Raw genomic sequence first — 15,584 nt, forward strand, 5'->3', positions numbered from 1 at the left:
TGTGTGCATGCATGTGTAGGTTGAGCACTTGAGCGTCACCGTGTGTTCCGTCGTGTGCTCGGACATGCATGCATTAGGGCGTCGCGCGCGTTTTTGCATCCATGTGTACGTGTGACTGTTGCATACACGTAGGGGGAGTACGTGTAGGGGCCACTAAGGAGCAGTCAAATCACACAGTAAGTTAGTCGGAAGAAGCAACCATCATTTCACTCTTGAATGACACGTACGCAATATAAAATGGTTGATATGGAGAGAAAAAGAAAACCACTATACTCCCTCCTTCCGGTTTATAAGGCTCAATTCAAAATTCTCACCAACCAAGGTAGATGGTGAGTGGTGGAATACTTTTTGTAGTTTGCAAAAGCACCCAATTAATGCTTTTTTTTCCTCAAAAAAGTATGTTTACCAATGCATTAATTGCAATGCATGCATGCATAAATTACATACATTGGTCAATTTTCTCTTAGTACTTGCATGCAATGATTTAATGCACCTTGGAATCTGAACATGTGATGGAAAACAACCAAATTGAGCCTTATGAAATGGAAAAACTAAAATTTTGAGATAAGCCCTATAAACCAGAAAGGAGGGAGTATATACACTAGCAGGGTGCGTGTGAGAGACGGGTCAGGAGGTGAATGACACGTGGCCCCAGGGGGTGGCTGGCCCACCTATCATACAACCAAAGGCAGGTGCAGTAGAGGGCCAAGGAGTAGTACGAAATCCTATGCACCTACGCACGCTAACCAAGGGCTGAGTTATCACTCGAATCGCAAGATCAATTGACTAGAAGCTACGCTAGACCCATGGAGGCGATGAGCGCGAGCATCAGCCAGTTGTGCCAGATGGTCCACGACGCCGGCCTGCGGCCCGACAGGTAGTATTGCTTGAGGCCGCCAGGGCGAGGGGCCGCTTGGACGACAGCTTCACATCCTTGTTTGATGAGGTCCTCATCGGTTTCCTCGACAAGTTCACCGTCGTCAAGAAGCTTGCGGACGATTTTGACGTAAGCCTCCAGCCGACGTGCCCAGGCTCTGTGATGCCCGCCACCCTCAACGGCCACTATGGTAACAACCTCTTCAACGCACTGGTGGCCCTGCGACTGCCCGCCGTCGCGCCGGAGAATGTCCACCTCGAGGTCACGCTCGCCGTGCAGCGCCTGGCGCAGCAAGACACCATCGACATAATCACCCACGTCTACGCGCAAATCGTCCACAAGGACTAGTACATGCAAGAGGAGGACGATAGGACGCTGGCCTTCTTGGAGCGCAGGGCAACCTTGAACGACATTGTTCAGAAGCACGTTGAGCTCGCCGCCAACGCCGCTGCTCCTCACACGTCGGTTGGTGACCCGGCGCACTAGGGCGCGAGGATGTCGTTGAACGTTGATGGATCCGTATGTATTTTTATCCTTCCATCAAATCCATGTAGTAGTATATGATACTACAATAATTATCTTTCCTTTCGCATCAACTTCATAATTTTCGTATGTACTCCATGCACGAACGGCGCCAGAAGCAAACTTCTCATTACTCTAGGCAAAATCGTTATTTTCTATCTATCGGTCGCGCCATGGAGCAGAACCAAATTTTACAAGTTATGAGTTCAAAAGGAAAAGCCTACCTTGTTCGCGTCGCACCCCCACACGGTTGGTCCGGCACGCCGCTCAAGCGGGAATGCGTGCGGTGTTGCATTTTCACTTACAAGTTGGACCACAGTTGAGTAAAGTGACTATCGGCAAACCCCCACCCCGCCCACCGCGCGATGGCTGAGAAAAGAGGACAGGAGGGAGAAGAGATGGCTGTAGCACGGACTCCAAGAAAATTGGTGTCGGATGGGACTCGTGTGGGTGGCGTGTGCCGTACTGCTAGACGTGAATGCTAGTTGTGGCCCATGCCAACCCACTATATCGAGCCTATATCGAGGTACGTAGAAAAAATTTCCTACAGTCCGTGCTCAGCCTTCCTCTATCTCTCTTCTCAGCCAGACAGCGGACGCGCGGAGCCCATCGTCTGTTTGCTCACATGCGGCCCCACATGTCAGTGAAAATGCAAGAGGACCCACTGAACCTGCACATCTTTCACCTCGACGTGCTGGTGATGAAAAACAAATCCAATAAAGATCTTCGGTGGCCGCTTTTGGAGTTACTCAAGAGTAGTAAGATTCTATTTACAGTTTAACCCAAGATGCACATCTCGTGGCTTCAACTACCACTCTATTTTCTTTCATGACACGACCTGGATGCTGGATGTCCCACGTGTCGGCAAAAGGAGGAAGAACCCGACCAAATCTTTGGTTCTGCTCTCGGATTAGACTAGTTGTGCTAACTTAAATTTTTTTATTGTGTACTCCCTTCGTTCCAAAATACTTGACTTTCATTTGTCCAAAAATGGATGTACCTATATACTAAGACATGTCTAGATACATATATATTTTGACAAATAGAATGCATGTAGTATATTGCAACGGAGGGAGTAGAATGGATGCAAGTTTTTGTATTGGGAAGAAGAGTACATCCATATATTGATAGAGCGCAATTTAGTAGATGTTCTATCACTTTTAGCTAGTATAGAATAGAGGCTAGACATGAGACTAGATGCGAGGAAGCAACGTCTACTTCTTTACACTCGAAGAAGAAAGAATCACGCAAGATCGAGCCTCTACAGATCAACAATGAATGCATCGAGAAGGCACTAATCCAACTTACTACAGGAGTAGTCAAAATTATCGTTGGAGTTCATGCAAAACGGAGGTCCGTTTGGGGTTGTGCTTGGAGTTGGCCTTACAAGTGGGACCGCAGTTAAGGAAACCGACTATCGGCAAACCCCCACCTTGCCCGCCGTGCGATGACCGAAGTTAGAGAAACGACGAGGTTGAAGAGATTGCTCTCGCACGGACTCCAAGAAATAATATGGTGTCAGATGGATGTCGTGGTGGTGGCGTGTGCCATACTCCTGGACATGAATGCTTGTTCTGGCCCATGCCACCCTACTACTCCTACTACTTACTCCTACTATATACTATACTACTAGTATATCGAGGATTCGAGGTGCTGGTTACGTACAACGAACACATTAACATATGGCTACAGTAAAAACACCCGCCCGACGCACGAAGCATGTGAAGCTAGTACACATAGTGTACTACTATTGTTGATTGGCCTCATCCGATAACCTGTTGTAATGCACGTACAATTATGTATTCGGAAAATATTTTTTTGCCTCATCGCACCACTCACTCAGAGAAGCGACTCGAAAGCCATTCATAAATTTAGTAAGTTTATCACAGGCATATCATTTTATTACATAGTACAATAGGTCATCAACCCACATTGACAACGAGGATACATTATAAATACTAAAGTTTTCACCACACAACAAATAACAAGCCATGAAATGAACTTCAACTCAACCATTCCGCGGCATTGGAAACGCTTGCTTTGAACCACAAGTGATTCTCTGGGACGGGCCATCCGTTGTCGTTCTGGAGACCAACGCAGGACTGATTATCCAGGCTGAAGCGGCCTACTATATTAGTACCAGGGTAGGGAACCACCCAAATGTCCAAGTTACAGACACAATTGCTTCTCATAAATGTGTCAACAGCAGTTGGATCGCCCTTCACCATCATCGGATAGTTTTGTCCAAGGAAGAGCGAGGTTTCTCCAAGACTATCAATTCTGTGCCAGGGAGAAGGAGTTGGTGCTAGCACCCTAGTATCCATCCCGAATACCATGCAACAGGTGTTGGAATAGGTCCGGAGAGTGCGACCATGGGAGACTACACCTGCTTCCTTAGCAGTAACATCATCAGTGGGCTGTATACACACAAGAAGAGGTGATCCATCGGAATTAGTTGCCAGGCGCCACAGAGTATATTAGCGCTGCTCGTCCTCATGCTCGTGATCATCACCATCATCATCTCCCCCTTGGTTATAAAAATCTTCAAGTATAGGTGGTGGGATGTTCATAGGACCTTGGAAACACAAGAAGAAGGTTAATTAGTAAAGGGAAACTTGCTAACCCGCATGCATGTGGATGAAACAATCATAATTACGGTGGAAGACAAACATACCGAAACAACGAGGATGCCATGCAAAAACAGTGCCACGAGTGGTGGCAGCAAACACAAGGCCCTCGTATTCAATTGCATCACAGTACTCATCCGTGCACAGAAATTGATTTTTGAGCAATATCCATCGAGTGAAACCATCAAGGACGGCAACAAGCTTGTCGAAGTTAGCAACAACATCATAGTTTTTGTAATTCCAAGAGCGGTTGGGAACTCGACAAATTGCTATCTTCCATAGATGACAGTCACCATGATCATATTTGAACGTGCGTACATTACCGGTGTGCTCAACCTCTGGGCAGTGTGCTGAGATTTTTGGAAGTGGAACCCGGTGACGAGTGTACACATTCACAAGTTCCCACTCGCAGTTGGACCCAATGTAAACAACCCAATCTCCATTTGCGCCCACCCAAGCCTTGCCCTCAAGCGATGGCATCTTAACATCACACGTATCATTATCAAGTGGCATCAACTTGCACAGGGCGAGGCCTCTGTCGTGCCGGCGCCAGTCATCAGGGTCACGACGAAGAAGATAGGGGAGATCAAACCGCTCCTTGACCCTTGGGTTCCTTGCAATGATGTTATTAGTTGAGTCAAGAATGGGCTGGAATGAACCTGCCATGCTAGCCGAGGTGATGACGTCGCACCGATCAATGAGTTCCTCCACCACGTCATCTTTCAGATCGGGGAAAGAATAACGAGGTCGTTTCTGGCCTGTTCCCTCCATGGAGAAGACGATCAAACAATGACAGAAGAAAGGGTGAAGGGCTGAAGGAAAATGGAGGAGGGAGAGGAAGAGCGTGCGACAATAGTTCCAAATCAAGAGGGAAAGGCGAAGAGTCGGTGGACGGTGAGTTTGCCACAGTTCACGAAGAGGCGCCCCGTCCTACACATCCGTTCGGAAATACTCCTACTACTCGCCGTCGTCTCACTGATATGTTGGAACATGACCACATGTCAACGAAACATGGTGTGTAATTTCCCGTGCAAAATGTGATCTGGCCGCGTTGGCCCGAGGTGCCGCATTAGTTATCGACCTTTATTTTTTTAATGGCATGCCGATCAGTTTTGAAGCACGACTAACTGGTACTATACGCAGAGAAAATATAAACTACTCTACCACTACCCCACCTCCAGTACTTGTAGTATAAAAAAGATATATATAGGCTGGAGCTTCAGCGCTTTCTTGCTAAGGGCTGCCCACTTGCTTCTCACACTACCACCCTCTCTCCAGATCTAAAAAAGACGGCCCCTCTCTCCCTCCTCATCGGTGGTCACAGATCCGCCAGGGAAGAGAAGGACGTGCAGCGTTGACGCACTCGTCGTCGGCGAGCGAGGTCACGCACTGACGACAAGGCCGTCCTCTCAGACCTAGCGCCCGTGCGGGATGGCCTCCGTCCCCAAGCTCGCTGCCGTAGTGTGTGCGGAGGATGACGACCACGAGCGAAGCCACTTCCGCCGACCCTCAGGTATTCTACCTCTTTTCGAGCCATAACCTTGTTCTATTGCCCCATCTGCTACGTCATTGCATGTGGATCTTTTTCCACTCCACCATCTTCCCAATTTGCTATCCTCTACTCTGCTGGCCACGCAGACGAAAAACATAATTTGCACTATGAAAGGAAACCCTACTTCATGCAGACTAATCCATGTCTGGGTTGAATAAGGAAAGGAAGGGAGACTGTACTGTCCAAGAGAGTAGGCATCGAACACGCATCTAGGTTGAAAAGGGGAAAATCAGTAGCTAAGGAACGAGTCTCGTGTCTCTTAGTTGAAGAAGGGTAGAAAGGCATGACAACGCAATAGAGAATGACCAGGTCGATCGGTTTGTTGTCCTCGCATAGGAAAAAGGTGGCTAAAGAGAACAAAAATGGGACCGTAATCCACATATGCTGCCTGGATATTTGTTGCTCTGGGCAACCATACGTCCCTCACCACTCTGCGTCCATGGAGGTACATCGTACTGGTGCCTCCCATGCTCTTATTGCCACTTTCTTTGCTGTTAGTATAATGCCAGCAGTCAAGTCAAGCAATGCTACTGCTAAAGTGATGCCACATTTAACTAATGCCGCTCTCAGTCTAATGCCACCCATAAATTTAAGCAATGCCATTTAATGTCACTGGATTATTTCAGGGTTAGCTGTTGATTGTGGATGTATTAAAGATTTTTCAGCTATAAGGCATTCTAATGTTGTTGCACAGCCACTATACCGACGATGAAACTTGTTACTCTCGTCAGATTTTTGCATTGTTAATGCTTATAGATTACATACCTCACTTTCATGAGATAAGTTAATTTTTTTGTACAGTGTCACCAAAATGCCAAGAAGCTGATGTCATTTTATTTTGGTTAAACTACACAGACAATTATGAAGACAAGAGGAAAGGTCAAGAGTGGGCACCTCCTCCTCCGGCTGTTCTCTTGAGGAGGTCTGTATGTTTGTCTCTAATGCCTGTCGACTACATACCTGACATCATGATGTAATGTTAAGTCATTTCCTTTTGTACAGTGTCACTGAATTGTCAAGGCGGTGATGGCATTTTATTTTAGTAGAACTGCACAAAATTTGCTTAAAAGAAGAGGAAAGGTCAGGAATGGCTCACTTTTCCAGAAAAAACTATGTATGCCTTCCTCACATCAGCCGCTGTTGCTTTACTTATTCCTTCAAACAGGTGGTTAGAAACAGTCTTGCTACCTTTTCCCATTAAGAAATTGAAAACAGTCTTGCTCAATTTCGGTTGTATCGATTTCACGTCTTCCATCACTGCGAACATGGATATCCTTGGTCTGATGAAGAATAGGTGCTATATTTCTGCTCTAAACCAGCAAATCAATTCAGTATGAAATTGTCCAGGGCAAAACATAACTGTATCAGATTGTCTAGTGCAAAACATGATAGATGCTAAGCGGAAGAGACATGTTTAAACTGAAAATACAAGTTGTGGTATATGTTTACTAGCTGCTTGATATTTGTGCAGACAGAGATGTTTTCCTGTTGCTATTTGGCAAACCAACAAAGTGCCCGCAATTTTGGTTGAACTGCACAAGAGAATAGTATAGTCACTGCATGCAGTTCCATTTGAAAATAGACACAGAAAGATTGGGTAGTCACTTCATGGACTGCAGAAAAGTAGTATTGTACTATTTATTGGCCAACACTAGTGCTTCATTGCTTTGGTCTGATTACACAATGGACATCATTTTGCCTAAGTTAAAGTTTGTATTCCGAAAAAAGTCCCGCAGTGTGATCGAGGGAAGACCAAATCATATTGCAGTGCATGTTCCTCCATCATGTCTGGTTCATTCTCATGGTTCCAGCTGTTGGTGAAACCACTTATGTTTGCAAGAGGAATTGTAGACTTCACAAACAAATTTGTCTTTCAGTCTGTACTAAATGTTGGCCAATAGAAGCATCCATGTTAGTAGGAGGAATAAATGTTTTTTCTAGATCTTTGCTTTTGGAGCTACATATTTGTATATGATCTGTGAGTCATTGAGATGCATTAACATGTTGATCTTATGTATGGGAATCATACTAGTTAGTTTTAGTTGCGACGCAAGATCCGAAGTGGATGATCTTTGCTATTGGAGCTACATATTTGTATATGATCTGTGAATCATTGAGATGCATTAACAGTTACTTATTTCTGTTCACTCAGTGTTTACAAGTTACTGATCGATTACTAGCTAGCCTACAAATGTGCTCCTGGCAGTTTTATTTGCGACGCAAGATGCGAAGTGGCAGTTTTTTGAATAAAAATGCCTACCTCTGAAGAAACTGACAAGCTCGTATGCAAGCAAGTGCCTCCTATCGCACCTCTGGCAAGTCCGAGGTGAGGCGGAGGACGCCGGTGCCGGCGTTTAGCATGGACAACAGATGGGGGCCGACATCGTCTAGTTAGCTAAGAGTAAGTTAGTACTTGTATGCTACTACAATGTTAGTGGGAGTAGATAGTTAACTTGGCTATGATGGTTGTCAATGTGGAAGTTCAGTACTCTATATGTGGATCAAACCTGTTACTTTGGTCTGAATGTTGAACTTTCCGTTTGAATGTATGGAATGGGCTGTTATTTTTTTAAATGGGTTGTATTTGTCCTCCACGGTTTAGAGGCTGACTTGTGGGCTTAGCAAGTTGACGCGTACACAATCAGGAGATGATTGTACGTGGAGAGGATGACAACAGGGACCCGCCAAGGTCATGGCAGTACGCAAGCAAGTGCCTCCTTATTTCAAGCCAATAAAAAAATGGCTCCTCCTAGTGGATTTCTGACATTTGGGTCCATGCCATTGTCAACGTAGTCAATAAACGAGAGAATTGCACAACGAGCGGCTGACACCAGGGACCCAGCAGCTCGCCCAATTATTTTTGTTTTGGGTTAATTTGATAAATGCCACTCCAAATCTGGTGTATCCGAGAAATGCCACTGCAATTTCCAAACTTCGAAAAATGCCATTTCTAGTGGCATTTTTCGAAGTTTGGAGTGGCGTTTTTCAAAGTTTGCAAACTGCAGTGGCGTTTTTCAAAGTTTGCAAAAATTGCAGTGGCATTTTTCAAAGTTTGGAAATTGCAGTGGCATTTTTATGAATCGCCATAATTGGAGTGGCATTTATCTAATTTGTTTTTGAGACGGAAGCAGGGTGTCAACTAGGCTACGCGGGACACTCTGGCCTGTCTAGACAACCTTTTCTTTTATGTTTACCACAGACCAGCCCAGTAGTTTTTTTCTTTCTGAAAATGGCTAGCCCAGTTTTTTTGTGATTTGTCAAGTAAGTCGCTTTATCAGGCCTGTTGGGCTGCAAATCTTTCAAGACGAGGAGACTGGCCTATCAGTAATGAGAAATGGGCTGTACATTTTTAAAACACATCAAACCGGCAATTATTTTCAAATATCTTTTTTTCATTTCGAGATTTTAAATTGCATTGATTTTTATGTGTGGACAATTTATTGGATTTTATATTGATATACATTTATTTTTAAAATCAGTCTGAATGTGACTCGAAATTTCAGGATTAAAAACAGTTCAGACCGCACCGACATATGCAAAATTTCGTATAATTTTTTAGCTGTGGCCACAATATGGGCTGTAATGCTAACATAAAGAATATGGGCTCCAAAAAACCCCGTAAGAATTAGCAAATGGGCTGTAAATTATTTGAAATAATGACAGATGGGTTGTATGCTGTTTTTCACAGATTTGAGGCTTTCCACAGATGGCCTGTATACTGTTGGATGTCCATCCAACGGCCGTCGTGCTTATTCAATCTCTGCTCTTCCTGCTCCAGCTGCTCAAACAAGCACCGACGGGACTGCCTGCTCCCTCCTCCCCGCGGCCGGCTATGCTGCCGCGCAGGCCTCACCGCCCCACTGTACTCCCATCACTGGCCTAGCCATCCCTCTACTCACCCACACCTGCTGTTATTCTCCGGCGACGGCAGACGAACCAGTAAACCCTCGTACAGTCGTACTCCCCTCCGCGTGGGAAACAAAAACAACGGCCGAGTCTTCCCTGCCTCCGTGTCGTTCCCTTCCTAGGCCTCGCCGTCGTCCACCGCCCTGGTGCTCTCGGCGTGGCGTGGTCAGCGTGGTCAACGACCGACATGCATCTGAAGTGGACTGTACGTGGAGAGGCTGACAGCTGGGTCCACGGCCGCACGCAAGGAAATGCCTCCTTATTACGCACAAAATAATGATTTCCTCCACCTGACATCTGGGATCCACCAAAACGGCCTCTTTATTTCGCGAAAAAACGTTACCGCCGCTGACAGCTCGGACCCACCAGCTATATCTTCGCACGCAAGGAAGTTCCTCCTTATTACGCACAAAAATTGAATACTCCCCCTGCTAGCTGGGACCCAGTATAGTGGGCCTACTAAGTTGACGGGGACGAAGGGCTTTGTCAACTTAGTCAATATGCACGATTCTAGCTCAACTGACCATACGATGTCCATCCAACGACCGTAGTGCTTCTTCAACCTCTGGTCTTCTTGCTCCAGCCGCCCAAACCAGCGCCGGTCGTGCCGCCTGCTCCTGCCTCCCGTGGCCGGCTGTGCTGCCGCGGAGGCCTCACCACCCCCATACTACTCCCACCGCTGGCCAGGCCATCCCTCCACGCCACTCACCCACACCCCCTGTTATTCTGCGGCGACGGCAGCCTCACACCGCAGCGAACCAGTGAACCCTCGTACTCCTCTACGCGTGGGCATCCACTGCCGCGTCTTCCCCGGCTCCGCGTCATCCCCTTCCTAGGCCTCACCGTCGTCCACCGCCCTGGTGCTCTCGGGGCGGCGTGGTCAACGTGGTCAAGGAACGACTTCCATCGGACGTGGACTGTACATGGAGAGGCTGACAGCTGGGTCCACGGCCGCAGCAAGGAAGTGCCTCCTTATTACATGCAAACTAATTATTCCTCCACCTGACAGCGGGGACCCACCGGACGGGCCACCGTATTTTGCCCCCCTGACTGCTAGGACCCACCAGCTACATCTTCGCAGGCAAGGAAGTGCCTGACAGTCGGGACCCACCTGGTCGAAGCGTACGTACCATTGTCATTCTGGTCGCGAACGTGTACGTACATATATACTGGTGGATGTAGAGGCGCGCACGTGTCGTAGTAGAGGCGGCCAGGGTGCAAGAAAGAAAATATGGCCACATATGTGTACATACGGGCGGGGTCTCGAACGCCTACTCGTGCATACGTACGGTGAGGGCTCGTGTACATGGCTGGGTCGGAATGGAGAAACATCATCGTCGTCGTGTTCACGGGTCGGAACAGAATGCGTGGTCGTGTTCATCGGGAGGGCTTGGATGGGAGAGGCGATGGAAATGAGGCCTGGCGTATCGCACAACGGAGGAAAAAGACCTCCTACGGTCGAAACGGGGGTCCTGTTGATCGGGAGGGGTGTGGCATACCGCAAAACGGAGGAAACGGACCTCCTACGGACGAAATGGGGGTCCTGTTGATCGGGAGGGGTGTGGCGTACCACGAAACGGAGGAAACGGACTTGTGTTGGAGCGCTAGGTCGAAACGGGGGTCCTGTTGATCGGGAGGGGTGTGGCGTACCGCAAAATGGGACTCCACGGGATACTGTTCATCTCCACCGTCGACCCCCTCCAGCCTCCACGAGCTACTGTTCATCCACCGTCGACCTCCTCCAGCCTCCACGGGCTCCTGTTCATCCAGCCTCTACCGCGCGCTACTCCACCGGCTACTGTTCAACCACCCCTCCACCGTCTACTGTTCATCCAGCCCTCCACACCACGGGGTCCTGTTCAACCACCCCTCCACGGGCACCCCTCCATCGTCTACTGTTCATCCAGCCCTCCACACCACAGGGTCCTGTTCAACCACCCCTCCACCATCTACTGTTCATCCTGCCCACCACACCACGGGGTCCTCTTCATCCACCCCTCCACGGGCACCCCTCCACCGTCTACTGTTCATCCAGCCCTCCACCACACCACGGGGTCCTATTCATCCAGAGGCAACGCCACCGCTCACTGTTCATCCAAACCCCCCGCAACGCTCACTGTTCATCCCATCGATCGGCTTCAGTTAGCAGCAGTAGCCAAGGAATCGCTCGATCGGGTTCAGTTAACAGCCATCGATCGATCGCTCGGGTTCAGTAACGCGTAGCCTGCAGTGCAATCGCTCGGGTGCAGTTAGAGCCAACGCCTCGCACACACGTGCGTACGTGTACGAGAGAAACGCGCATCGCTCGGCCCCCGACCTCCCACCGTAACTGGGAACTCCCCGAAATTTTCCTCCCCCTCGCTTCTACCATGGTTTTTTCCGTCATGGATGGCCCACAGAATGTCATGCAGCTGCGTCTCCGGCCCGCCCAGGACGAAAACCCAATTTTCTGTCATGATTTTTTGTCATAGAAGTAGGAGCCCACCACATCTATGATGATACCGGGTTTTGTCACAATTATCGTCATAGAAGTGTCATATGTATGACAGAAAAAAAATTCGTTTGTCCCAAAATGTCACGGATGTGTCTTTTTTTGTAGTGCTTTACTCGTTTCCGTAATGCATCATCCCGCAACTAACTCATTAGTTGCATTGCTTGCAAGGCTTATAGTGATGTGCATTACCGAGAGGGCCCAGAGATACCTCTCCGACAATCGGAGTGACAAATCCTAATCTCGATCTATGCCAACTCAACAAGTACCATCGGAGACACCTGTAGAACACCTTTATAATCACCCAGTTACATTGTCATGTTTGGTAGCACACAAAGTGTTCCTCCGGTATTCGGGAGTTGCATAATCTCATAGTCAGAGGAACATGTATAAGTCATGAAGAAAGCAGTAGCAACAAACTAAACGATCATTGTGCTAAGCTAACGGAATGAGTCAAGTCAATCACATCATTCTCTAATGATGTGATCCCGTTAATCAAATGACAACTCATGTCTATGGCTAGGAAACTTAACCATCTTTGATTCAATGAGCTAGTCAAGTAGAGGCATACTAGTGACACTTTGTTTGTCTATGTATTCACACATGTACTAAGTTTCCGGTTAATACAATTCTAGAATGAATAATAAACATTTATCATGATATAAGGGAATACATAATAATTTTATTATTGCCACTAGGGCATATTTCCTTCAGTCTCCCACTTGCACTAGAGTCAATAATCTAGTTCACATCTTTATGTGATTAGTTCACATCTCCATGTGACTAATACCCAAAGGGTTTACTAGAGTCAATAATATAGTTCACATCGCTATGTGATTAACACCCAAAGAGTGATCATGTTTTGCTTGTGAGAGAAGTTTAGCCTACGGGTCTGCAACATTCATATCCGTATGTATTTCGCAAATTTCTATGTCTACAATGCTCTACACGGAGCTACTCTAGCTAATTGTTCCCACTTTCAATATGTATCCAGATCGAGACTTAGAGTCATCTAGATCGATGTAAAAATCTTGCATCAACGTAACTCTTTACGACGAACTCTTTTTATCACCTCCATAACCGAGAAATATTTCCTTAGTCCTCTAAGGTTAATTTTGACCGCTGTCCAGTGATCTACTCCTAGATCACTATGGCACTCCCTTGCCAGAGAGATGCTAAGGTATACAATAGGACTGGTAAACACCATAGCATACTTGATAGAACCTATGGCTGAGGCATAGGGAATGACTTTTCATTCTCTTTCTATTTTCTGCTGTGGTTGGGTTTTGAGTCTTTACTCAACTTCACACCTTGCAACATAGGCAAGAACTCCTTTTTTGACTGTTCCATTTGAACTACTTCAAAATATTGTCAAGATATGTACTCATTGAAAAAACTTATCAAGCGTCTTGATCTATCTCTATAGATCTTGATGCTCAATGTGTAAGCAGCTTCATCGAGGTCTTTCTTTGAAAAACTCTTTTCAAACACTTATTTATGCTTTCCAGAAATTTCTACATTATTTCCGATCAACAATATGTCATTCACATATACTTATCAGAAATGCTGCAGTGCTCCCACTCACTTTCCTGTAAATACAGACTTCATCGCAAGTCTGTATAAAACCATATGCTTTGATCACATTATCAAAGAATATATTCCAACTCCGAGATGCTTGCACCAGTCCATAGATGGATCCCTTGAGCTTTCTCACTTTGTTAGCACCTTTAGGATCGACAAAACCTTCTGGTTGCATCATATACAACTCTTCTTTTAAGAAATCCATGAAGGAATACAGTTTTGACATCCATTTGCCAGATTTCATAACATGCGGCAACTGCTAACATGATTCAGATAGACTTTTAAGCATCGATACGAGTGAGAAAATCTCATCTTTGTCAACACCTTGAACTTGTCAAAAACATTTTGCGACAATTCGAGCTTTATAGATAGTAACACTACTATCAGCATCTGTCTTCCTCTTAAAGATCCATTTATTCTTAATGACTCACCGATCATCGGGCAAGTCAATCAAAGTCCATACTTTGTTCTCATACATGGATCCCATCTCAGATTTCATGGCCTCAAGCCATTTCGTGGAATCTGGGCTCATCATCGCTTCCTCATAGTTCGTAGGTTCGTCATGGTCAAGTAACATGACATCCAGAACATGATTACTGTACCACTCTGGTGCAGATCTCACTCTGTTTGACCTACGAGGTTCGGTAGTAACTTGATCTGAAGTTACATGATCATCATCATTAGCTTCCTCACTAATTGGTGTAGGAGTCACAGGAACAAATTTTTGTGATGAACTACTTTCCAATAAGGGAGCAGGTAAAATTACCTCATCAAGTTCTACTCTCCTCCCACTCACTTCTTTCGAGAGAAACTCCTTCTCTAGAAAGGATCCATTCTTAGCAACAAATGTCTTGCCATCGGATCTGTGATAGAAGCTGTACCCAACCGTCTCCTTTGGGTATTCTATGAAGACACATTTCTCCGATTTGGGTTTGAGCTTATCGGGATGAAATTTTTTCACATAAGCATCGCAACCCCAAACTTTAAGAAATGACAACTTTGGTTTCTTGCCAAACCATAGTTCATATGGCGTCGTCTCAACGAATTTAGATGGTTCCCTATTTAACGTGAATGCGGCTGTCTCTAATGCATAACCCCAAAACGATACTGGTAAATCGGTAAGATACATCATAGATTGCACCATATCTAATAAAGTAAGGTTACGATGTTCGGACACACCATTACGCTGTGGTGTTCCAGGTGGCGTGAGTTGCGAAACTATTCCGCATTGTTTCAAATGAAGACCAAACTCGTAACTCAAATACTCTCCTCCACGATCAGATCGTAGAAACTTTATTTTCTTGTTACGATGATTTTCCACTTCACTCTGAAATTGTTTGAACTTTTCAAATGTTTCAGATTTATGTTTCGTCAAGAAGATATACCCATATCTTACTAAAATCATCTATGAAGGTTAGAAAATAACAATACCTACCACGAGCCTCAACACTCATCGGACGGCATACATCAGTATGTATTATTTCCAACAAGTCTGTTGCTCGCTCCATTGTTCCGGAGAACGGAGTCTTAGTCATCTTGCCCATGAGGCATGGTTCGCAAGCATCAACTGATTCATAATCAAGTAATTCCAAAATCTCATCAGCATGGATTTTCTTCATGCGCTTTACACCAATATGACCTAAATGGCAGTGCCACAAATAAGTTGCACTATCATTATTAACTTTGCATCTTTTGGCTTCAATATTATGAATATGTGTATCACTACGATCGAGATTCAATAAACTATTCACCTTGGGTGTATGATCATTGAAGGTTTTATTCATGTAAACAGAACAACAATTATTCTCTGACTTTAAATGAATAACCGTATTGCAATAAACATGATCAAATCATATTCATGCTTAACGCAAACACCAAATAACATTTATTTAGGTTCAACACTAATCCCGAAAGTATAGGGAGTGTGCGATGATGATCATATCAATCTTGGAACCACTTCCAACACACATCGTCACTTCACCCTTAACTATTCTCTATTCATTCTGCAACTCCCATTTCGAGTTACTA

This window comes from Triticum urartu, chromosome 3, assembly GCF_003073215.2.
Source record: "Triticum urartu cultivar G1812 chromosome 3, Tu2.1, whole genome shotgun sequence".
Lineage (NCBI taxonomy): Eukaryota > Viridiplantae > Streptophyta > Magnoliopsida > Poales > Poaceae > Triticum > Triticum urartu.